The 25,391-nt window shown below is 44.9% G+C and overlaps 1 pseudogene across 1 annotated transcript in view; it reads left to right on the top strand.

Annotated features, from left to right (window-relative positions):
- Positions 1–25,391, top strand: part of LOC146866936 (lysine-specific demethylase 5B-like) — a 504,610-nt pseudogene that overhangs the window by 443,992 nt on the left and 35,227 nt on the right. Inside the window, exon 10 of the transcript XR_014960847.1 lies at positions 15,543–15,852. The product of XR_014960847.1 is annotated as a lysine-specific demethylase 5B-like (transcript). The remainder of the gene's footprint in view (positions 1–15,542; positions 15,853–25,391) is intronic.

Consider the following 25,391-nt stretch of genomic DNA (forward strand, 5'->3'; position numbering starts at 1 on the left):
TTCTGACTCCAGAGCGGATACCCAAGTAGGCCAGGCCTCCTTGAGGAATCTGTTCCAATGCTAGCTTGATTAGAGTCTTTATAATGGTCTATTCTTACTATGTATCTTTATTGTACTCTGGTTACTTACCCGCAGGTTGAGGGGATGGGCTTGCTATTCTATTCATGTGCTTATGACTATTGATGAGGATCCCCTGGAAGAGAAGGATAAGTTACTTACCTGTAACCCTAGTTCTCTTCCAGGGGTATCCTCATCAAAGTCATAAGCAACCCACCCGCCTCCCCGGGCAAGTGATGAAGATACAGTTAATCTCTTTGTGCCATGGCCTTCGGGTCTCCACAAAGAACAACTGACTTTACTGTCACCCCGAGGCATGATGGGAAGCTAGGGGTCATGGCTGCCTTAAAGGCACGGTGCCAGTTTGTTCTGTGTGTTTCTGTGGGTTAGCTTTTTAGCTTTCTACACTGATGTTTCTGCAATGCAGTCTATGTGCTGGCAATGGTTTTTTTCATTCCTCATTGCAGGAATATGATTTCTGCTGTGCATTAAAGCAGTTTTCAAATGCGTTTCTTTCTCCCTGCTTTATTGAAATGGTATTTATGTGCAAGGGAAATTCTTACAACATTGCTCAGCATTGTGGTATATGGAAGACTGCATTGTGTGTTTATTGTAATAAAGATATAGATATAGAGCTACATATATGGTTTCCACATATGTTTTTATATGTTTCCGGGGTCCCGCACATGGGCGGAACTATTCATGTGCTTATGACTTTGATGAGGATATCCCTGGAAGAGAACTAGGATTTCAGGTAAGAAACTTATCCATCTCAAATTTACTTTTCTTATAGCATCCATAAAGAAGACCTCCATTCTTTTAAATTTCAACTTTTTAAGTTAAAACGATCCATAAAGTCTATTTCTGTTCCATACTATCTTTGGGGAGGAAGGATTGTGTATGCAAAACCCAGAAGTAGGATCCTCCTCTATCGCTCTACTAGTGAAGCATAAGGCTGCTTATTCAGCACCTGCATGCTTTCTGAATCAAATTAAGATGGATTTGGTAATGTCTGTTATGGCTCAAGGACCTTCCTGCAATTTAGCAACACTGTAGTTCCAGCAGACAGTAAAGGCAGATGCCTTTAGGGAAGAGAAACTATGTTTTCGCAGCAATATCTGTTAGGATAGCTAACAAGAGTACTCAATTGCCATGAAACAATAGGCCGTTGTGGCTCAACATTATTCCCCCTTTGGAAATACTGCCAGATGATTGTCAGGAGCAGGCCAAATATATTCTCAAAGTAGAAGAGTATACATTTTGATATCTCATACTGATATTTACCACATAGTCACAGGGCCTGCTCAACATAAGTATGGCTGGCTCCGAAGTGCATTCTTCTTTCTGGAGTCCAGTTGAGCGCTAGAAATGCCTTTTGAGGTCTAACATGTATTTGGAAAGCATGTGGATGATGCAGGCAATCAAAACATACAGATGCTGACATCATCTGATCGTTGGAGAGGTGATACTTAATGATAGATGCAAATTTGCTGATTAAAATCATCATTTTTTGGTATGCAGGACCAAAGAGAGCTGTTGATCAGAAACCCAAGAGGTTTTAGAGTCCTCAAGAATCATGGTAAGAAACGGTGCTCTTTTAGTATAGCAATTAAGATTGGGTTGATTATTTAGTTTTTCTGTTTTGTTTTTCTGCAAACGTGGTTTCAAACAGCTGTAATCTGGTTAAGTAGGTTCTCTATGCCTCTCTGAGTGATATCTGGTATGGAAGAAAGGTTTAAGTTGCAAATTATCTGCATATTTGTGTTAAATGCCCACATTTTCTAGAAACCAGCCTAGTAGTTACATGTACAGTTAGAAAAGCACTGGAGATAGTACGGAGCCTTGTGGGACGTTCTGTTGGGTTATTATAGTTGCCTAATTTAACTAAATGGCAACATCTAGTAAGTAACAATCTGAACTAATTCTGTCGCAGGAGTATGGCTTGACTAAGATATGCATGAATCCTTGCATGGTGTTGACGAGTAGACATTTGGAACTAGTTATAGGGAAGCTTGGTGGAATCCACTTATCTAGAAGCCATCTTAGTGTCCGGGGCTAACCTATTCCTAGAGTTTATTAGAAGAAAGTAATACATCTTTAGTAACAGTGTTAACTCTGCTTAGTACTGTGTTCCCACTTAAAGTTCTTTTATTGCTTGCCCGCCTCCTCTCATATCATCATGGATCGTTTAAAGCGTTCTTGACTGGAAAAGTCTGGGAACTGAAGGGTGGCACCATTTATTTTCCTGTGTGATATGTGAATGTCTATGCACATTGTGTCTAGTTTTAAGCATACCAAATTCAAACCTGTTTCGTTTGCAAGTGTCTGGCTGGCTGGAAACGGCCTTTTAGAGAACCACTGCAGGAAATTTAAAAGGGAATTGATGCATTAATTGACCTTAAACTTAGTAGATTGACCTTCTTTCCTAGATTGCTTAAACTCCGAGCTTCCTCCCTCCTCACCTGTCCATGAGTTCTATTTTTACAGTGTTGTAATGTCATCTGGACAAAGAAAGGGCTTTCTCACCAACTTTCGTGGAATGTGATTTAATGTTATGTATATTTATAAAGCATACTATCACCCTGGAAGGTACACTAGCACTGAGTAGGTATGTGTGCCTAGCCCCGCATCTGGTTGGTTTATTGAAGAGCCAGGTCTTCAGCTTCTTGCGGAATTCAAGGAGAGAGTAGGAGGCTCTGATGGGGAGAGGAAGGTCTTCAGGTAGGTTGGGTCTGAGTTGTGGAGGGCCTTGAATGTGACTTTGTGTCCATATACAGCAAATAAATCTTGGCAACAAGTGACGAGCAACATGATTGATTGATTGATAGGGAATTTATAATGCGCTACTTTGCCCGAAGGCGTCAAGGCGCAACTGATGGAAAGCAATCAGCCAGATCCAAGATAAGGAGAGGAAGAAGCATTAAGGGTAAGCTTCAGAGAAAAGCAAAGTTTTAAGGCCTCTGCGAAACAGAGTAAGAGATTCCTGATTCCTGAGATCAAGGGGAAGCTCGTTCCAAAGTCCGGGGGCAAGAGCGAAGAAGGCCCTGCCTCCCCACCTTGCTTTCGCAACGCGTGGGACGATGAGCAACTTCTGACTGGCGGATCGCACGGCCCTACCTGGGGTGTAGTGCGACAGCAGAGACCTAATGCCCTCGGCCCCTGCGTCATGAAGAGCCCAGTGGATGATAATCAGGGTTTTAAATTTTATTCTGGCATGCACCGGGAGCCAATGAAGATGTTTCCTGATCGCGGTTCCTGAGGAGCGTCTAGGGGCATTAACGACAAACCTTGCTGCCGCATTCTGGACCACTTGCAGCCGATGACCAGTTTGTTGCTCATCCCAAGATAAAGGGCGTTGCAGTAGTCCAAGCGCGAAGATAGGAGGGCAACCAAGACTAGTTTCCGGGCGTCAGGGGTGAGGTAATGGGTGAGCTTTCTCAGCACCCTTAGGACCCCACAGCAGGTGGAAACGGTCCTATTCACTTGCTTATCAAAGGCAAGTGAGGTGTCAAATAGGACTCCCAGATTTCGGGCAACGGGGGATGGCTGGGGGCATACTCCCAGAGTCGATGGCCACCAATCGGCTGACCAAACCTCCTTGTTTCCCCCAAACACAAGGATCTCAGTCTTCTCCCCATTGAACTTTAGGAAGTTTGACGTCATCCAACCTGCCACGGCCCCCATACAGTTCCTAAAGTTTGGACCCAACAGATTGTGACAGGGAGACCATGATTTGGGTGTCATCGGCGTACGAGAGTACTTCCAGTCCAAAGGACCTGACCAGCCTAGCGAGTGGGGCCACATAAACGTTGGAAAGTGTAGGGCTCAAAGAAGAGCCCTGAGGGACCCCGCACTGCAAAGGCTTGGCGGTGGAGAGGAAGTCACCCAATTTAACCCTTTTGTAGGAAGGTGGATATCTGACTATGGTTACCCCCAAATTTTTGCCTAGTGTCTAGCTGGTTTTTCGACTTAGTTGGCCTGAGATCCTGCTATTCAGGATCTCAGCCTGGCTGTTCCCTCTTTAAAATGGACTCCATGTACCCTAGGTACATACCCAATTGGTTGGATCACCCTGTCAGCCCCTGTACCAGTGTACCCAAGGCCTGCCAAGGGCTGAAGCATGTATTATGCCACCCCAGGCTTGGCCTAACAATTTGACACAACTGGCTGATCACTCAGCTGGGGTAAGTTGGTGTAATCACCTCTTACTTAGGTGTAGTATACCTATACCTAACCTTAAATGGGACACCTGGTAACCTATAAGTCACTCCTATGGCAGGCCTTAACAATCCTGAAGGCAGAGTGCTTGGTTCCATGTGAGATGGTGCTCTGGCATGAGCTGAGCCTGTCTGCAGTGGTCGGAACAACTTCCTTCTACTGTTTCCAGATATCGTCATACCATATACTCTTAAGTGCATTATGAACCTCGCGGTTAAATGCTATCTTTGGTTTGGCTTTATCAAAACATGTCGAGTAAGGTGTCATACGAATTGGAATACTAACCCCTCGCCAATTCTGGCGACGGGGTTAGCATTCCACCCTTCTAGAGGGACACGACATGTACAGTACCTGAAACCCGGGTAAAATCAGACATAGCCTCAGCTCCACAAAATGGATGCTGCCACCACAGACACAAGTCTGCCCTCCTGCTGCTGGGAGTCCTTCCAGCTTGGGAGGTGTGGACAAAGGGTTTCCTGCCAAGGGAGGTGCGTGCACCACCCCAGACAGGATTTTGTGTATTGGTCAGGTAGGGCTTGAAAGAAACCAGACATGCCTGTGGCTCACAAGGAGCCTCGGTGCATATGCCAGTTCAAACCGGTCCTGGGGCACACCAGTCCCGGGCCTGGGGCGAGCTGGACAAAGGATTGGGGGTGTAACCACCCCCCTTCCTGGTCCCACCCATAGGGAGGGACCTAGCAGGTAGTCCGGCCCCTAGAATCCGCTTAAAGGTAGGAGCTGTGTCCTAAGACTTCAGACATCCTGGAATCAACTTAACACTAAGAAGAAGACGGGAACTTCGACGCTCTGCTGCACAGAGGACTGAAGGAAATCTCCCCGGTGGTCAGGGAGTGACCACCTTGCTAACGCAAGCACCATCCAGCGAATCAACGTCTGCTTTGCCGCCGCCTCCCGCCGGAGCCCGAGCCCAGAGACTGACAAGACCTGGACCTCCAGACCTCTCACCGCCCGATCCACAGTCCCTGAAAAGAAGAGACCCGTGGAGGCACCGAGACACGTGGAGCCAGCCATCTTGGAACGACTACGACAAGCTGACAAGCGCGACAACCGAGGCTCCCTCCAAGTTGTGCTTTGGGATCTGAGAAGCCCAACACCCGAGCAGCATCTGCACCAAAGGTGAGCCCTCCAGCATCTCCACGATCTGCGTGGGGCCTTTCTGCATTTTGCCACTCGACACGCCTAACCGGTTGCTGGCCCGCTGGCTAGTAGCCATCTTGGCGACGAACTCTACAAAATACACCGCTGGTCTGGTTGCTCCAGACTGGCCCTTGCTCCCCTCCAAAGGAGCAGTCCCTCTGACCTTGCTGGTCAGAACAATCAGCTTATCTTGTTCTCCACAACAATTGCTTTTGCCAAGGCTTGTTTGCTTCGATCAAGTCGCCGACACCGCCGACAGCGAGAGCCTGCGTGGGACAGCTCGTGAACCGACTCCTGGACGTCGTCGACCTCCAGGGACCACGTGGCTGCAGAGACAAGCTACACCTTTCTTCCTGTTTGCACCCGACATTGCCTGGTACCCACCTGGTGCCACGCTGGTCACTGGCTAGTGACTGTGAACACTGTCCCCTCTGCTTACAGGTCTTCAACATCTCCGATCCACTCTTGGATCCACTGCATCTCTCCCGGACCGACCGCCTGCAGCATCTTTGTCTTCAAGCTCCACGGAACAGATAGAAGAAACCCGACGCACTTCGAGGCCTATGCACCCGCTTCCTGTGGGTGAGGTAAAGCTGGCACACCTGTGCCCAAGTGTAGTATTACATCTCTAGTGCCTGTGTTCCAAATCTTGAGTTCCTAGTCCATCCGGAAGATCCTCTTTGCAGTAACTTTGTACTTTTTACGCACCCATTGAAACCTATGGGAGCACGCGTGTGACTATTTGCTCTGCACACGCCACCCGTGGACCTCCTGGTCACTAACTGACGTTAGCTCCTTGTAGGCCCAGCGATTCTAGAGGCCCTAGGCCTTTTCCCTTTTCTGTTCGTGGTACTTATACCACTATTTTAGTATATGGTTCGAGTGGCCACCAGGGCCTATCCATATAAAGTGCAACTTCTGTGTATTCTGTGATAATCTTGTTTGACGATTTGTGCTCCTGTGCTCATAAAGAGACTAGGGGTTACTTTGAGAAATAAATACATATATATTTTGAATATATATCTGTGTGGTGTCCTTTCATTGGTATAAAAGGGGGTTGCATTTGGTAAAACAGCTGGCTTAACACGCTTCACGAGTTTAGCCTCAAAGACTGCTTAGCCTACGCTACCACTAGGGCAGCTAGTCCGAAAAGGTTGACTTACAACCACACCATAAGGGTTGCTTGGCATGGTACAAGGTGATCACTTTAACTAGTGAGCATCATATACCAGGCCAACTTCTCACACCTTTGCTCCCTGTTGTTAAGAAAGGAGGTAAGGAGACTAAGAGCCAGACCCTCCACCCCCATCTCACTGAGACGAGAAGCCAAGATAGTGGGGTACAGGGTGTCAAACGCGGCTGTAAGGTCGAGCAGGATCAGAAGGGTGGTCTGACCCTGTCGACCTTAGCGCGGATATTATTGACCACCACTGTAAGAGCTGACTCAGTACTAACATCAGTAGCCGTGGTTCCATACTTCATCTGAAATGGAGATGACTTGTTTTGAGCTTATAGGAATACTAAATAAATAGACCACCAGGGCTATAAAGAGTATAAAATGTATCAGGAGAGGCAGGAGGACTTAAGAATGCTAAGGAAGTCAGACGCGATGGCTTCATATGGAGGCAGTGGCGGCTGGTGACATTTGAAAGTGATGAGGCGTAAAATTATTGTCGTACTGCACCGTGAGCGAGCGCGGCGAGCGAGCTGGAACAACCTACAGGGGGTTTGGGGGGATTCTGCCTCCGAGAACATTTTGAAAAAAGAGTTGACAAATGGTGCATTTTCAAGCAAATTTGAGAAAGCAGGAAGGTTAATAAAGCAATTGTGAACGTGCAGTTATTACATTAATAAAGAGATGTCATATAACATAGGTAGTTGCTTATTCAGTATAACCACAGAGCTTCATAACACACTTCAAGATGCAATGCATTGCTGCTGACGATTTTAGCTTTCCCAGACCAAGTAACTAGTTATGCGACGGTTGTATTTATGTACCAGATGTTGTGAACACTGAAACCAATGTAATTACCAGACTCTTCCACTGACATGCACCCCTTCAACTTAATCCTCAATCCCCTCTAAGTATTCACAATACATGAAGGGTTAATCCACATGCAGTAGAAATCTAGGCACAACTTGTTGACTAAAGCACTACAATTAGTCACCAAGCGAAGCACTATAGCGAGTGTCACGGAGTGAAGGACAACAGCATTTGAGTGAATTATGGCAGTGTCATTGAGTGAAGTGCTGGAGTGTCTGTCACTGAGAAAAGAGCAAGAATACATATCAGAGGAGTATATACTGAATTTTCTTTAGTGTGTCCCTGATTGCCAAAATGTCTGTCTCGGTTTGGAGGGCTGTAGTATTTGTTTCTGGGCGGGCACCCCCCTCAATGAGATGGGATGGAAAAGCCTAATATGTGACAAGTCTGAAGGTGAGAAGAGCCCACTCTGTAACACAGGGGTGCATTTATCATCTTGTAATATAGGCCTGTTAGCAGGGGAAAGCACATATAAAACAATTGGAAGTAATAGGCCCCCTTGCCGGACTCAAGTCGTAATCTTGCCCCAGAGGTACAATTAAAGTGAGATGAAATGTGGGCCGTTAATATCTGTGAGTTGAGCAACTAGGCTGCATTTCTAGACACCCACGAGTTTGGGAATGTTCTATATTCACCAGGCACCCAGCTTCTATCCAAATATCTCCTTCCTGCACCGAGGCGCGTTTCTGTGACCCTGAAGCTTTAAAACAAATTACTATTATTTATTCTTTTATTAGTATGATTAGTATGTTTGCATGTTGATGATTCTTTAGAGCAGTCTATTGATAGAATATAGTGGCCTTTCAGAGGCGTACTTTGCGTTAGTAAGCTGAAATGCAAAAGCACTTGCTTGAACCGCTTTGCTTTCAATAATGAGATAACATAATTGTGTTTGCTGCACATTAGCTCCACCTCGCTTTGGCTAACTGATGAAGCTGCGTCAGTAATTGATTTTCTGATGCAGCACGCGCAGGCACACCGTGAGCGGAGTTCACGAAAGGCAATACTGGATTTCACCGCATGCACGCACCGTCATTAAAAAGGCGCATGTTTTAATTATGTTTATTTAGGGCTGCGAGTGAAGACAGTCCTGCCGGTGCTGGCCCTTTGATTTATGGCTGGGGGCATTCCCAGTACTGGCAGAATTTTCATGTGGAAAGAGTGTTATTTAGGACTTGACTGAATAAGAAACCCTTTGGTTATTAAGACTGTGAGTTGCTTTGTGTCATAACTTGCAGAATAGAGAAAAAAGGAGAGGGACCCCTTAAAGCTCTCAAGGGAAATGAGGTACTTATAACCAAAATAAAAGGAATTCCCTTGACCCAACAATTCCAATTTCCATATATAATAGCTAACAATACAATAAAATATTGAATACTATATCCAATGCATATATTACAAAAACATTTTATTGAAAGAAATGTGTCCGTATTATTCCAAAACAATTAAAATCACATATAATATCACAATAATCCACAATAAAAAAGTATTATTTAAAAAAAAAAAATTAAAAAGACATACAGTACATGTTAATCAGGAGGGAATTGATTAACAACAAATTACAATTATGAGCAGCATAATAGAGACAAACACATATGTAAGACACAGCTTTTGTTCTTTACAGATGCACATCACATTGGACTCAAAAACACAGCTCGTAATACATTGATTCAAACAGTATTTGACCCGTCTGTGTTAGTCCTTGGATTGTGCCTTCCAACAGCGTCGACGCGTTTCGATGGTTTCAAATTAAGCACTTACTAAGGATGATTTTGCAAAGAACTATGACCTTGGTTTATTTTCAATTCACAGTTATGCCTGTTTATATCATGTTTCAACACGAGGTTCTGTTGATTTTTTGAGGACGTGCGGGGAGATGAGGTTGTTTGCACTATTCTTTTCGGGATTAATGAGGAGGGAGAGATGCTAAGGATAATGTGGGTTTCTTAGCACTGATTGAGGGTATTCGGGGTTAAGTGCACTTTAAGTAGAAACGAGAGGCGTAGAGAGCACGTGATAGCCTTGGAACACAGGTGGGAGTACGAGGTTTAAAAACCGTTACGTTAGAAGCAGAACGAACAGAAAGCCTGGAGGAGGAAGACAAGGAGGTTACGTGGGTTTACAAATTCAGGACGTTTTTCAGCAGGTATGCACGAGGATTTAAAGTTTGTTTAGGACGGGTGAAGTTTTAATTCAGAGGTTTTTTGAGGAGCAGGGGTTAACATTTATACTGGATATAGCAATAGTCACTATCGAGTTTAGCACTGATTTAGAAAGGATACTGAGTGCGTTGTTCACCAGAGGGTCACATTGTTTGATGCGTTATGAGAACTAGGGTACTGGGAAGGGTAACAAATGTAGCATGGGGTTGTGAACATTACGTTCAAGAGTCACTTAAATTAAATTTTTGATGGGCACTTAGGGGTGTAGGGGTCAATGTCTTTAGGGTAAAATCAACATGTATATGAACTGTTAGTGGGCAGACTCATTGAAATACATTTTTTTAACATCACAGATACCCCCGAAGAAGGTCGTGAGGACCGAAATGCATTGGGTAGAAACAAATGACTGGAGATGATGAAGTTTCAGAATTTGCCTGTGAATAAGCCTGGATTGGCGATCTCAGTGCACAAACATGCATAAAACATAGAAACTTTATGTCTCTGACGTGATGGTTTAAAAACTGACTTAACTTTGAAATAAAACTGCATAAAATCTGGACAAATTTGGTTAAATCGTGGTATACTTGTGAATACTCGTTCACAGATGTGCATACTGCTGTGCAACTCCTCAGTGACACGGATTTTCCGTGCCACTCTTTGAACTCATGAAATTGTCGGCGCTTGTTTGGGACGGAGCGCATTGGAGTGCTGCACGCTAAATAAGGAGAAAACGAGAGATAAAGTTGGAGAACCTTCAAAAAAGAAAAAAGAATGATGGGTGTGCTTCAGGTTATACTCATTCAAATTAATCATACCATCTTTGTCAAGACACAATAATTGTGTCTCTCTCTTATGACAATCCTATTTCCTTTTTCCTCAATTTATAACAAAAATCCATGCGTGCTCATGGCTCTGATTTATCACTTTAAAGCAGAATCTCTGTAACAATTCGTGGGTTCGATGTCCTTGTTTTTATAAGGTACTCTGCCCCTCATGGATCTTTTTCCGTTTTTGAAGGTACTTCCCGTATTAGATTTCTGGGAGTTGTTTATAAATGTCGCTGCACCGCGAGGCTTTTATTCCTCTTCTTTAGCGTGCAGCTATAGTTCAACGGTGTTTCCTCGAAAATACGAGTGTCGGGTTCAATGTTGTATAATTCCTTTTATTTTGGTCATAACTTGCAGACACAGGGCAGGACAAAGCACCGCTTTCGAATACGTGAGTATCAATAATAAACCATGCTGAGTTATCATTTGGTGGCTTTTGGAAACGCACTGTTGTTTCCCTTGTGTTTGTGCGCGCGCGTGTTTGGGGAGGGGGTGATAACGGTTCTGTTTGCCAGATGTTGACCTGCTTCTACAAATTCGACCACCAACATACCAACGAAACAGAAGGTGTGTACAACTTGAATACATGTAATGCTAAACAAGCCACAGAACTGGGCCTGTTACTCGCGAAATACGGTCACATTTCCGGGGTGTCCCTGACGAGTATGTATGAGGTAAATTACATGTAATAATAGCTGCCAGTTGAGGTTATGCACGTGTGTCACAGACCAGAACAGCAATTAATGGCTGCGGTTTGAACGGTTGCTGTTGGCATTTGGCTGCAAACTACATGTCGCAGGTTCGAATCCCGAGAAAGGTCACGATTTTATCAGTGCAGATAAAATGAGTATCACCAAGCTGGACATCTTTCACCAGGTCCAATAGACTGGAGCGCTAACTGATAGTCCTAGTATGTTAGTGTCCACTGCTACCTCGGGCAGCAGTTCCCAGGAAGGACCTTAGGTGCCAAATTAATTTTCAATACGGTTATCTAGTATTTGTTGATTTTTTTTCTCCTTTCCTCCACTGCATATTACAGGACAGATTTTACAACATAAATATCGCTTCCTTTACTATTTTGGGGAAAGTTGCACTTCCCCCAAATAATAAAGGACTGAACTAGGAATATTGTATTAGTTTTCTCTGCATCGCAGCCACTTTGCTGTACTGACGGCGCTAAGGCCGCGCAGGGGCTCTGTATTTACATGTTCTCTCCGCTTCCGGGGGGAGACTGGAAAGGACCGAAGCAACCGGGACAACGGCTTCAGGTGGCGAAAGAAAGAGCTGGCATCTGTACGTTGGATTTGCAACTAAGACAGCCAAAGAGGATAACCTGTAATGTTCATAATTCGCATTACACAACAATCTTAATTTGAAAAAACATGCTTTTACACTATTTTATTTAAAGACGCAAACGGAAGGCTTTTGTCGCAACGGCCCACTTGGCCATAGCTCAAACAAAATATTTTAAAGTAAAAATAAAGCTAGCTTTGTAGTTAGATGAGCTGTCGAACTCTTTAGCATGTTTTTTTTTTAATGAAAAACGTTTGTAGGAAATTGGCGTTCAAGAGTTTGGTTAAACTTCAGCGACTCACACCAGCGTCCTACTTTTGACAATGGGTACTGCAGCGGCGGCCGGCATGATCGCGGGAGGAGGGGGGGGTTGTGGGTGGGGGATAAAAAAATAAAAATAAAACGTACCTGAGTGCCGGGTACCGTGCCGCCTCCGCTCCTGGCCGGTTACGCTGTAATGATGCAGCGGCAGCCAGGTCTGCATGTTCCTGCTGCAGAATCGGGAAGCAGGCAGCAGGCAGCTTCCCTCCCCTACCCAAGCCAATCACAACACTGCAATGGCAGCGTTATGATTGGTTTGGCGCAGCGGAGAGCGCCTCAGCCAGGCCATTTTCTCTATGTAGGCTGCATGCAGCAGCCTACATAGAGAAAAAGGGAGTGTGCATAACTGCTTTGTTCGGCCCTGGGGCCGACCAAACAGTACAAACAACAGTGGGTAAGCCACTAACCCCCCCGCCCCCCTGCCCTCGAGCAGGACCGCCCACCCACCAGCCCCCAACCAGGCGCAATGGGGCGACGCCCCCACACCCCAATGGGGGAGCCGCCACTGTATGGAGTTACTTTTTTAGGTCGAGCCTAGCTCAGCGCGCATGCGCTGCTCTAGGAGAGGGCCTCTTGGAATCACTCCAGAATTTCTGAAAGCTTGTGCATGTGGTTGTCACATTCTATTGGCCTTTGCGTGTGGCTTTCAAAAATGAAAGCATCCAATTGGCCAAAGGCGGGTGCATGTCTCACCTTTTCACGGCATCCACCTTGTGAGCAGCGGCGCGCAATGTGCCATCTGTTGTGGATCATGTTTCTATTTAGTGCGGTCGCTTTCACTTTCACGGCCGTGCTTGCTGCATTTGTCACCCGCTACTTATCTGTATAGCCTGTCTTTCTGTGTGTCTGCCAGCGGCATGAAAACATGTCGCACTGCATATGCTGACAGTGAATTTATTGTATGTACTTTTGAACAGTTCGTCATGTATACCCTTATTCGTGTTGGCTTGTTTTGTATTCCCTCCCGTGCCCTCACCACTGCCCTGCCTCCACCGCGTTCTTCCCACGTGTCTCCCACCCTTCTAGCCTAGTGCTTTGCTCTGCCCCGGGACAGCATAGCATATGCCCCTGGAGCCTGTGGCGCTGCAGCCTGAGAGTAGGGATACCGGAGGCTGCCGGAAGACACAAACCCTGTTCCGGTACCCGAGCCCCCCAAGGACTTAGTCGCCTGGTCCATCTTCAACGCCATCTTTATCAACTGCTTCTGCTGTTTGGGCTCCATGGCCCTAGTCTTCTCGATCAAGTTAAAAGCATTAAATGGCCCCTCCGAACAAAATACAACCGCAGCACATCCCTGAGTACATATAAAGTTACTTGTAGAGTCAAGGTCAACTGGAGCACCATGTTCCATCCCGGGATTTAATTTAACAAAACACTGCACTCTGGAAGTTGTAGACCTGATTCATCATAGAGGACAAAAATTAAATGAAGAATTGATTGAACAACAACTGATCTGGGTGTTTGTGATAGTTGAGTTGCAAGCACCTCGGGTTTGTTGACAGATTGGCTGTGGGGTGTGCTGCAAAGGTCAGTGGTGTGTACTCGTGGTACCCACGCCATGATATGCTCACTCCCATGGGGTCGTGCGGTTGCCTTCTAGATGGAACGTGTTTAACTCGTTGCAAAGTCGCGCTGTAAAACTCCTCGGTGGAAATGCTGGCAGCGACCGACAGAAGACATATTTTGTTTGTGACAAAGCAGGGTAGCACCCACAGCTGGGTGGCGTTCTTGTGTGTACTCTTTGTATTTTACCACCTGCATGTCCGCTTACAGGGTGCTCACTTGTAAAGTTGTGGAATGTGTGTGCGCTCATTGCACAGACATGTAGCCCCAGTACTGCTGCACACATGTTTGCAGTGCACCCTGCCATAGTTCGGGGGACGGGTGGAGCAGCAACACAGGTGTGTTTCACTCACTATCGCAATACCGTGCTTCCTGTCCTAGTTCAGGGGATGGGAGGAGCAGCAACACAGGTGTGTTTCACTCATTATTACACCGCAGGTGCTCACACTATTGCAATCATTGTGTTCTCGGTGCTACAATTGTAACACATGCATTAGTACATTCGTGGTGCATGTTAGAATAATGATGGTATAGCTTACGAGCCAAATTCACAAATTATCACAGCTCTAGTCAGTGGTGGAAGCGGGAGAGATCTGAGGGGCACACTTTAGGAAAACAATCCCCCTGCTTTTTGTCAAAAGTCAACCGTTCCGGACTATTCATTTCTACAGCTGAAGTGCTTCGACTGAAGTATAAGGCAGGGTGTGTCTTATGCTGCGAAACCAAGGGAGGGGCAGACAGCTAAAATAGCCTTCTTGCCTGGGTATTGCTGACTGAAAAAAATGTAAATGTGCACAACTGGTCAATCTGCATATGTGAAATTGATGGAATAACTTGAAGCTGCCTGGTGACACACATGTATTCTTTTTGAGAGGTATTGTAAGGGACCTAGCTACCTGCTAAGCTGTGATATGTGCTTTTAAAAGAGGGTTAAATAAATAAACCACTGCACTACATACAGCCTGCAAAATACCTATATCGTGGAAGCATTTTTGTAATCGTAATTTTTATCTTAAACATTTTTGCACATTTTGTATCTATACTGTGTGTAATGCAAATGTAAAATAATCGTCTTCATGTTTACAGTGCTTTCTGTCACAGAATGGGGCCTTGTAGCACTAAATATACACAAGTCACTATTCTCCACTGCACCAACCGAGATTTGGTGCGGTGCCTTAACTAATAGAGGTTTCATAACGTACAAATAGTGCATTTCCCACTGATTCACTATGAATTTTCATTTAAGCTGTGTTATTTGATATGTAGTTACTGGAAAGTGAAAGACACAGATGGGTGGAGGGAAGTTAGGCTGTATGTATTTCTGTATTATAGTCTAAATGCTTATAAGGTCCCAAAGGCGAGATCTATTGCTATGCCAATGCTTGGTTTACTTTAATGCTTGTACACCTTGGAAAAATGTAGGTAACAGTGGGCAAGCAGACTCAATATTGCATTTGAGTAGAATGTCCATCAGAAGAACTGGATTGTCCTCCTAAAATTATTTTAGAATTTTTATTCAGGGCCTTTACAAACGTTTGCTGCCTAACTAATAAGTAAGAATCTTTGTGTATTACACACATTAAATCATCTTGGAGGTTTTGCTTTTCGGCAGTCTTTGTAGATTTCAGGTGTTCCTTTTAAGTAACCTTCGAAGAAACCTAGAAAGGTTATTGAAAATGGAAATCTGGAAAACAAATAGTGTAGAACAATTCTAACATGGATAGCAGATTTAACTTGAACGTTAAGGTTTATTCTTATGTGGCCAATTATTGTATTTTTATTCTATTAGCCTATAGGGTCATGTTTCCTGGGTCTCTGTGAAAATGGTAAAAATACTTGATTGTGGACTGTAATCCTCCCATTTGTTAATTTACACGTCATTTACACTATCTTTTACAGAATGAGTGTGGAACTAAAGATGTTCTCACTAGTGTGGAGAGAAAACTAAAACGACAACATGAACGACGGCACTTCTTTGGCAGGAAACAGAGTGAAGAGGATGCTTGCGCCCAAAAAAATGAAATTAAATCAGTCAAAAGATTTGAACATGAGCAGACAGGATACTCCTCGGGAACAGCTCTAGGAGGTGCCAATGCTCAGCGAATCACGGTCCAGTTCAGGGGAATTGTCCTGTTCAGATGGTGAAGATTCTGATGACGAGGATGCTGTTTGTCCTGCTCCAGACTGCCAGCAGCCTGAAGGAGAAGAGGTCAGTGACGCATAGACTCTCAAGTTGTTTTCTGCCTCTAAGGCTTGAAAAGTCAGGAGAACATTATCGTGCTGGCAAATAGGGAATGGACACATTTGTATTATGTTAAAGCACATTGATGGTGATAAACCTAGTTAATACATTTTATCTGCTAAAGCTAGACCAGTGGATTCACACGCCAGATATTCGTTCAACTCCTCTAGTTTTGTATTTGTGCCAGTTTTCAATTTACGATGGGTAGAATTCGAAAAGGGCTTTTATTTTAAAATGCTTAAAATCTGTGTGAAGTAATATAGGGAAATTGTTAAAACATAAGGTTTTCATCATGTGCATGGTCATTCGTGTAAATAAAATAGTCTGAGGTATCTTCTGTACCATTGATAAACAAAATAAATGTTATCACGTTAACTTCTAAAGACAAGACCCATCATAAACCATGTGTTTGTAGATATTATGTAGTTATTCAGTATTGAATCTTTCATGATTCATATGCGTGAATCATCCCCGTAATTGAGGTTAGACCCCACGGCAATTAAACAAGAAGTGCAAAGAAAGCATAGTTAAAACAAGTGACATGGTAACCAATTCACATTGTTTTAATAAGGACCACACTTAAGCAAATCAGGAAGCAGCTTCTGAAGCGCTTGCCCTCAAGGGCAACCGTACCTCAGATTTCTTACTTCATGTCCTGTGAAAGGGAGTCTCCCTGAGCTCTGCTCAGTTCTTCACTATTCCAGTTGATATCTTTCAACTTTTGACCTCAAACTGAATTTTATCTTGGATGCTTAGTTCTGATAAGAAAACAAATTGTCCGAGATCTAAGAAAGGCCTTTTTAGCCCATCTAGAGCTTGTATAAGCCTAAAGACTGCATATATTGTCCCATGTCTTAGGCTACAACATTGAAGGATAGAGAAGCCAGATGTCTTCTATACTTGCAGAAAAAGAAGGCTACGGAAAACCCATCTGGGTATGAAAGAGAGGGAACATCATCTCCTCCAAAGAAACGGGCAGACATGCGGGGGAAAAACTCCTATAAGGAGCCCTCTAAGAACAAGCTAAAGACTAAGCACCGAGAGAAGACCTTGGAAATTGAAATATCTAGGTAGGAAGCTGGCTCTGTATATACTATACCAAAGTGAGGTGTACTGTGAACAAAGTCCAGTGGAACCCCAAAGATAAGCAGAGGTAAAAATAGATAGCACCTTACTCTTTATTTGTGGTAGTGTGGGCGAGCAGTAAGGCTTTATCAGAGGGTAGTGCTAAGCATTTATTGTACACACTCAGGCAAGAAATGATGTCACACACTCAAAGACTGAACTCAGACCAATTTGTTTATATCAAAAATATTATTTAGTTATATTTGTTTTCTAGAACCAAGCAACCCTGGCACAGGTAAGTTTAAATGGTATATTTGAAGCCAGGTTGAACAATACAAGCAAGCTGAATGAAAATTACTTTGTTAAAGGTCTGTAAATACTTTGAATTCAGTTGAAATTACGGTTAAATTACTTTGATTACTTTTTGGAGTACTTTTTAGATTACTTTTTCTACTGTGTGATATGCCTAGCTATCACACTGGGACATTTCCTAGAGAAAAAGTAAGTAAAACAGTTTTTGTATATTTGTAGTTTCTTAGAGTTTCATTCAAAACAACTACACATTTTTTCAAAGAAAAGCAGTCAATGCAATCCTATGGGAGGAAATAGAGTTATCGGATTACAGGTAAGTACTTGGTGTGGAAGTTGGATTTTTGGGGTTAGAACCAGGGTTCCCCCATGGTCAGTATGCACTCAAAGCACATTCAGCGGCACTAGGGCGGCTTGATGCAGAGTGCTGAGGCCCAATGTTATCCAATAGGGGAAAGGGGGCCTCCAGTTGGTGGCAGCTCACGAGCAGGCCACAAGGTTGTGGGAGCAAAGCTCCTGGTGTCAAGCTCAGTACAAAGGGGGAACCGAGTTTTGCACACAAAGTGCAGCCGCTGGGGCGGCTGGGTGCAGGTTGCTATTTTTGGCATTGATTTCAATGGGGATTCTACGGTTGCAACAAACACTGCAGGCTCGGGGACGAAGATCTTCTGGAGGTGGACATCGTTTGGAGAGGTAAGTTGGAATGCCTGGGGATGCTGGGACACAGTCGGTTGGGCCACCCAAGGCCGTGGGACATCTGGTGCAGGAGTGTCTTAAGGCGTCGGGTTTTTCTCCGGTCGCAGTCGGGGGGATCCTCCGGAAAGGAGCTGAAGGCGTTGATTGGAGATTCAAGGCAGGTCAGAGATCACCAGATCTCAGGACAGTATCGCCGGGGAGACCTCTTTGTGGTGTTGGGCCACTCGAACTAGGGCCATGGGCGTCGGTGCAGAGTGGTGCAGACTCGCAGATTGGCCAATTGTGAGAAAGTGGCTCTGTATATACTGTTCCTTAATAGGTACAGGGTGTACATAGTCCACAGACCCCAAGGGTTTAACAGAGGTTAAAGTTAGATATAACCTTACTCTCCAAAGTGTAGCCTGGTCGAGCAGTAAGGCAGTATCAGAGGACGTGTAAAGCATTTGTTGTACACAGTCAGTCTGCAAATAGTTCCACACACTCAATGACTGAACTCTAGGCCAATGGTTTGTATATAAAAAATATATGCTTGTTTTATTTTAGAACCAACACTTGGAATTAAAATATACTTTCTCGACAGGAGATGTTTCATAAAAATACTTTTGTATGTGCAATTGACTTTTTAGTAAACAGTTACAAATAGTTGCAGTAGGCAACTCTATTTCTAAACACAATACATTGAGCTCAATGATAAATTCAGATTATATGCAACAGATTACTTTGTAGATTATTTTTGTAATTCCAGGCTTGGATCCTAGATCCAGTCCTGGGTCAGTTCTCAGAATCAGCTGTTAAAAGTCGACTTTGGTACTGTAATGATTTTTAACTAATATGTAGCTATTTCAAAAGTGAGCACTTAGAAAATATTTCAGAGCAAACAATCAATGATTCCCTATGGAAGGAAATGTAGGTTACAGGTACAGTAGGTTATCGTTACGTTTGTAATCCAGTACTGGGTGTCTGGACTCAGTACTGGGACATTTATCCAAAACAGGTAAGTAATTACGTTTTCAGATGTTATACGATTTTTGAGGAATATTTAGAAATTACAGAAATCAACACTTAGAAGAAATTTCACAGAAAAGCATTCAATGGTTTCCTATGGAAGAAAAATGAGTTAAAGGTAAGTATAGTTGTGAGTACTTTTCAGAGTCAGTGCTGGGCACCAAGATCCAGCACTGGGAGCTCACCTAAGAGCAGGTGAGGAAATTCGTTTTTGGTACTCGGCTGATTTTTGGTGAATATTTTGAGTTTTGAAAAGTTCACACTTTGAAGAATTTCCAAGAAGAAGCCAGTCAATGTTACCCTATGAGGAAAATGAAGTTAGCGGTTTAAGGGTAAGTACTCGACTGGCAGAGTTGAAGTTCTGGGCATAGACTCAGGGGTCCCCCAGTGTCGGGTAGGTACAGTCAGTTCACCCTCAGCGGTTTCAGGACGGCCGGGTGCAGAGAGAGTTAGGCCCAATGTTATCCTACGAGGGATATGGGGGCCTGGGTTGGTGGCTGCTGTCGGGCAAGCCACGCGGCTGTGGGAGCTAGGCTCCTGGTCACTTACTCAGGGCAAGTGGGGAAGTGGGTTAGAGTAGAGTTTTCACTGCCAGGGCCACTCGGGCGGCTGGCTGCAGGGTGCTTTTGAGCCGTCGGGCGCTCAATTGATTTCTATGGGAAATCTCCGGTTTGGAAAAAGACTGCAGGCTCGGGGACGAGGATTCTTCGAGTGCCACCACCACTTCGAGGGGTAAGTTGGATAGTTGGAGGATAGGTAGGTACCCCGGGATTGGGCACAGAGGGCCGTGGGGCGCCGGGTGCAGGGGTGCCTTTTGATGTCGGAAATCTTACCCTCTTGTTGATCGCGGTTGGGGTGGCACTCTGTTCTGAGGCTGTAAGCTTCTTCAGGATAGTCGAGGGGGGGGTCCTTGGGTGCCGGACTCGGGGTCACAGTCGCCGTGGGGTCGTCCTCGTGGGTTTAGTTCACTCCGGAACCGACCAGGCTTGGCGGGTGCAGAGTGGGCTGGGATCGCGGTTCCGGGCTGCTGCCAGGGGTGAAAGGTAGGTTCTGAGTAGAGCCTCTACTCATGGGAGTCCCAGGGGATTAGAGTTCAAAGGTAGCCAGGTCCTCCGGGGTTTCTGAGGTTGCTGGCCACAAGAGAGGCCGGGTTTGGAGCAGGAGCAAGTCCGAGGTCGACAGGCCGGTAGGGCTGGGGCCAAAGCAGTTGGTGTCTCCCTCTCCTTTGCAGCTGTAGGGCAGGTCTTCCTTTCTTCTCGCTCTTCTTGTAGTTTCGGAATCTGGAATCTGGGGAAGGAAGGTTCAGGGTGCCCCTAAATACTAGATATAGGGGCGTTACAGCTAGGTGAAGGCCAGGGACCAATGGGTCCTTGTCCTGGGGTGGGTACACCCCCTATCCTGCCCCTCTCCTGTGGGAGGGGGGCAGTAGCCTAATCCTGATAGGGTAGGGCCTCCCATCTTCAAGATGGCGAGAGCCCAGAGATGTGCTTCACCTCGCCTCCCCCACCTGAGGGGTGGGGTTGGCAGGCTGGCACATCCCCTGTCCTTGTATGGGGTTTCCGGCCAAGCTTCCCGCCAGAGTGGGGGGTTGCAGTGGCCTGGGGAAACTCCTAGAGGCGGCAGGCCTTTGAAGCTTCCCTTTGCTCATCCTGGGGGAGGAGATCTATCACCTCACCCAGGATGTGCATTGTTGCAGGCCCGGGAGAGCAGGGGCTCTCCCACCCAGGGGTCCAGCAACGTGTCTGCTGTGTGGCAGCCTGGGCAGCCTCAGAGCAGACGTGGATTGTAGGTTAGTGAAAAGAGGACGAGGACGCAGGTATGGTGAAACCTCTTTATTCACGTCCAGCTCAGCAGTCCCCTCGGCAGCAACTGCCGTCCAAGTCCGTTCCACGTTCTCTGCACGGAACCTTCATTCCAGGTTCCGCGCAAGGAACGTGGTTAGCACACCCAACGCACCCCCCTCCCTACACAAAAAAAACAACAACCCTCATTAAATACAACAATCACAACCCCTCCTAATCAAAATCTAACCTAGTCCTGTAATTTGACGGGGAATGATCTAGTTCTGGCAGGGAGAAATTTAGTCCTCACAAGACCTTGTTGAGGAGCAAGAATGTTCCTAGATGTGCAACCCCTAGAAACATCAATGCCAGGAACTGGAGTTGCACCACGAGTGTTGATACCAAATTTGTTTTTCACAAACTCAACTTTTGGCTTAGGCACAACTGAAACAGCAGACTTATTCCAAACCTTCCCATTTTCCAGAACAACCACATGTTTTCTCACCTTACTGACCTTAACAGGGGCAGAAAACCGGGAAAAACCTTTACGAACGAGCACTGGTTTCTTGATCCTTACCCAGTCTCCTTGACACACTGAAGACTGCTTGGGACAATTAGATCCATACCTGGCTTGAGTAGCAGCTCTGACATCAGCTACCATCCCTAGTCTTTGTGAATCTATCACCTTCCTTAACATCCAATCTTTGTTAAGTTTGGAACCGGCAACTCTACCTCTCAACAAGGAAAACGGAGACATTCCAGTACTGTAGTGTGGAGTAGTTCTTATCGCCCATAGCATGTCTGAAATCACTAACCTCCAATCAAGACCATTTATGGAGGCCAACTGTAACTGCTCTTTGATAACACGATTGAAACGCTCAACTAACCCATTACTACGCGGATGGTAAAGAGAGGTGAGTATATGTTTGATGCCATGCTTCTTCAGAAAATCTTGCATTTCAGCAGACACCAACTGGGTACCGTTGTCAGTTACTAACTCCTCCGGAAATCCCTCACGAAGAAAAACCTCCATAAAAAATGTGATAATGATACCAGAGTTGATTCCGTCCACAAACTTGACTTCTGGCCACTTGGACATGTAATCAATTAAAACTAGCACATACTTGGGAGAACTCCCTAAACCACTAAATGGACCAGCCACATCAAAAGCCAATTTGCACCAAGGTGATTCTTTGACAGGAATAGGACTGACAGAAGATGGGCAGGTTACCTGAGTTTTGTCACTCAATACACACGCACCACAATCTCTAACACAATGTTCGATGGACCTGTCAACACCCGGCCACCAAAAATCTTCCCTCACTCTCCGCTTCATCGCCCGAATACCCAAATGACCTTCATGGGCTAACTCTAAAACCTTATTTCGTAATGACAAGGGAAGAACCAGTAACCCACCCCTGCGCAAAATTCCATCAACCAGAGACAACTCGTCACTAACTCTCAAATAAGGAATTAATTCCGAAGGAATAGTAGTACTATTAGGCCAACCCAGGGTTACATAGTCTATCACCCTACTGAGCTCAACGTCCTCAGAAATGGCCAGTTTCCAATCAACTTCAGACAAAGCAGCTCCCGTATCAGCTATAGCGCTGACCGCACACACCATTTCCAAATGATCATTTTCAGATTCTACAACATTTCCAGAAAGAGGCAACCTTGACAAACAATCAGCCACGCAATTCTTTACCCCAGCAACATATTCCAAACGATAATTGAACTCGTTGAGTCTGTACTGCCATTTAGCAATACGAGGTGTTGCTCTGCCCCCGCCTTTGGTGGTAAAAAGGTCCACCAAAGGTTTGTGGTCGGTCCTGAGAACAAAATCATTGCCCCACAGGAAATTTCGAAAATACTGTGCACCCCACCATAGCGCCAAACGCTTCCTTTTCAATGGTAGAATAGGTTCCTTCGGCACCACGGAGTGTTCTGGAAGCAAAAGCAATTATTTCTTCCCTATTGTCCGATCTTTTTTGCATTAAAACGACACCAAGTCCAACATTACTGGCGTCAGTGGCGACAATGCATTGATCATTGATGTTAAATAGTTTAAGTGGCTGTGCTTGTACAATTGCTTCTTTCAGCAACTTGAAATCAGACGCACATTGATCAGACCACACATATTTCACATTTTTCTTAAGGAGACCACGCAGACATACAGTCTTATCAGAAAAATTAGCTACAAATTTTGCGTAGTACTCCACTAGCCCCAGAAAAGAACGTAGTTGATCCCTGTTCTTAGGTTCAGGAGCATTTTGAATAGCATCTAGTAATTTCATTTTGGGTTCAACTCCTCTAGCAGAGATATGGTGACCAAGGTAATCTACCCCTTCTTGTAGAAATCTGCATTTGTCTTTTCTTAATGTCAACCCACTAGACTTAACAATTTCTAGTACGTGCTTAACTCTGGCATTGTGCTCCTGAGTGGTCTTCCCGTGAATAAGAATGTCGTCTTGAAAGAACACCACCCCCGCAGTGCTCTTGAATAGGTTTCCCATGAGACGTTGGAACACTGCGGAAGCTGATGCCAAACCAAACGGCATACGCAAATAGCGGAAAGCTCCATCAGGAGTCACAAATGACGTGAGATGTCTCGAGTCTTTGCACAGTTCAATTTGGTGGTAAGCAGAAGATATGTCAAGGGAAGAAAAATACCTAGCACCCTCTAAAGTTGACAACATCTCATTAATGTTCGGTAGGGGTTGACGATCCACCAATATACAAGCATTCAGATCACGCAAGTCCACACACATCCTAAGAGACTTATCAGCTTTGCGCGCTAAAACAATAGGTGACAACCATTCAGACCCCTCTATGGGTTCAATCACTGCGCATACTAAGGGGTACCTTTCGCACTTTGTGCGTTACAGCCCTAGCACCTTCTTTAAGAACAATACGGTGTTGAAATCCTTTAAGTTAGCACAACTTTCCATTAAAAACTTCAGGGTAATTTTGAATCCACTCATTCTCAACACGCAAATCAGTCGTGATATTCTGCACAGGAGCAACATCAGAAAGACCAGCATAGTATTGTTTAGCTTCCCGTTTGGATAAACCATGTCCGCATGATTGGGATCAAGGATGATTCCTAGCTCACCTTGTTCATGCCATCCTAACAAATTTGCACCTTCTTCCACAATGAATACAGTACCATAAAAACAATCACCCGTGAATTCTAAGTTCCCCTTAAATTTGCCTACTACTTCAACTCTTTTGCCACCATAAGCAAACATCCTTATACTTGAGTGAGCTAAAGGAATGTCGCCCAAACTTTTGAAATCCTTGACATTGATGAGAGTAAAAGGGGAACCAGAATCGGCAAGAAATTTAACGCCCTTTCCGTTCACACTTATGGTGCTCACAGGGTTTTTCCTTCTTTGACCCTCTGCAATGGAAGCTATTTCTACAACACCCTCTTCATGTATAGATGACGAAGATAGCATTAATAATTCATAACTTTCACCATCTTCATACTGGTGTACACAGTCCTCTTCTATGGCCCTTACAGTACGTGGGGGTACCTTGTGGGCTAGAGTTCCTTTGCACATGCGTGCCAAATGTCCCTTCTTCCCACATTTGAAGCAAGTCTGGTTTACAGCAAAACAAAACTTGAAATTTCCCAGATGAGAGGTGCTGCCGCAACGATAACATGAAGGATGTTGTCCTTCGGCTCTCATTTTCGGACAATTAGGCACAGATGGTACACGGGAAACAGTATTGGTGCCCCTGATTGATTTGATGGGAGCTTTTGTAGTAACCAGCTTGACTTCAGATAAAGATGCGGTATCAGATGTTGATACAGGTGTATTTAACTCCTTCATACAGAGTTGAGAATGCTCAACACTCTTCGCTAAGATAAGAGCAGTCTCTAAATCAGGATCATCTGAGGATAAAAGTTTCTGTTGAACCTTCTTGTCACATGTGCGTTCAATCAGCTGATCGCAAATTATTTCATCACGAAATTCCCTATAGTTACACTTGACAGCCAAAATTCTGAGAGCAGCAACAAAGTCATCTATAGATTCACCAGGCATCTGTGCGCGCTGCAAAAATGTATGTCGCTCCAGAACTACGTTGCGCTCAGAATTAAATCTTTTGTCAAGAGTTTTTATTAGCGAAGCATAATCATCAACGACTAGTGAATCGCCATCCTCCCCTCCACTGGTGCACATCCAAACTGACTCCAGAGGTAGAGTTTGCAAAATCGACCTGGCCTCAGCACCTACATTGTACATGAGTAACGCTTTCTTTTTTTTAGAAGTGAAAGTATCGCCATTGATTGCCTCAAGATAAGCTTCGAATGTGTCCTTCCGTTGTTGCCATAGCATAGGAGGAGGACCAGGTGACTGTAAAAATGGAGGTGGAGCGACAATGTTATCCATTGGTAATCTTGCGTGGGTGAGTTGCTGCCACTTAAGATAACCACTGTTCAACAAATGTCAGTTTCCAATAATTATTGTTCAACACACATTGCTTTCTTCCTCCAATTCAAGCTGAAATAAATAATAATCAGTAGCGCTTGAAATGACTATGCAGTGAAATCCATGTACAATCTTCGATTGAAACGCATGCTTAGAACGCGCAACAGTTGCCAGGGTAACAGTAAACAATGAAGCGGACTAGAGACGAACA

Source organism: Triturus cristatus, chromosome 1_2 (genome assembly GCF_964204655.1).
Source record: "Triturus cristatus chromosome 1_2, aTriCri1.1, whole genome shotgun sequence".
NCBI lineage: Eukaryota > Metazoa > Chordata > Amphibia > Caudata > Salamandridae > Triturus > Triturus cristatus.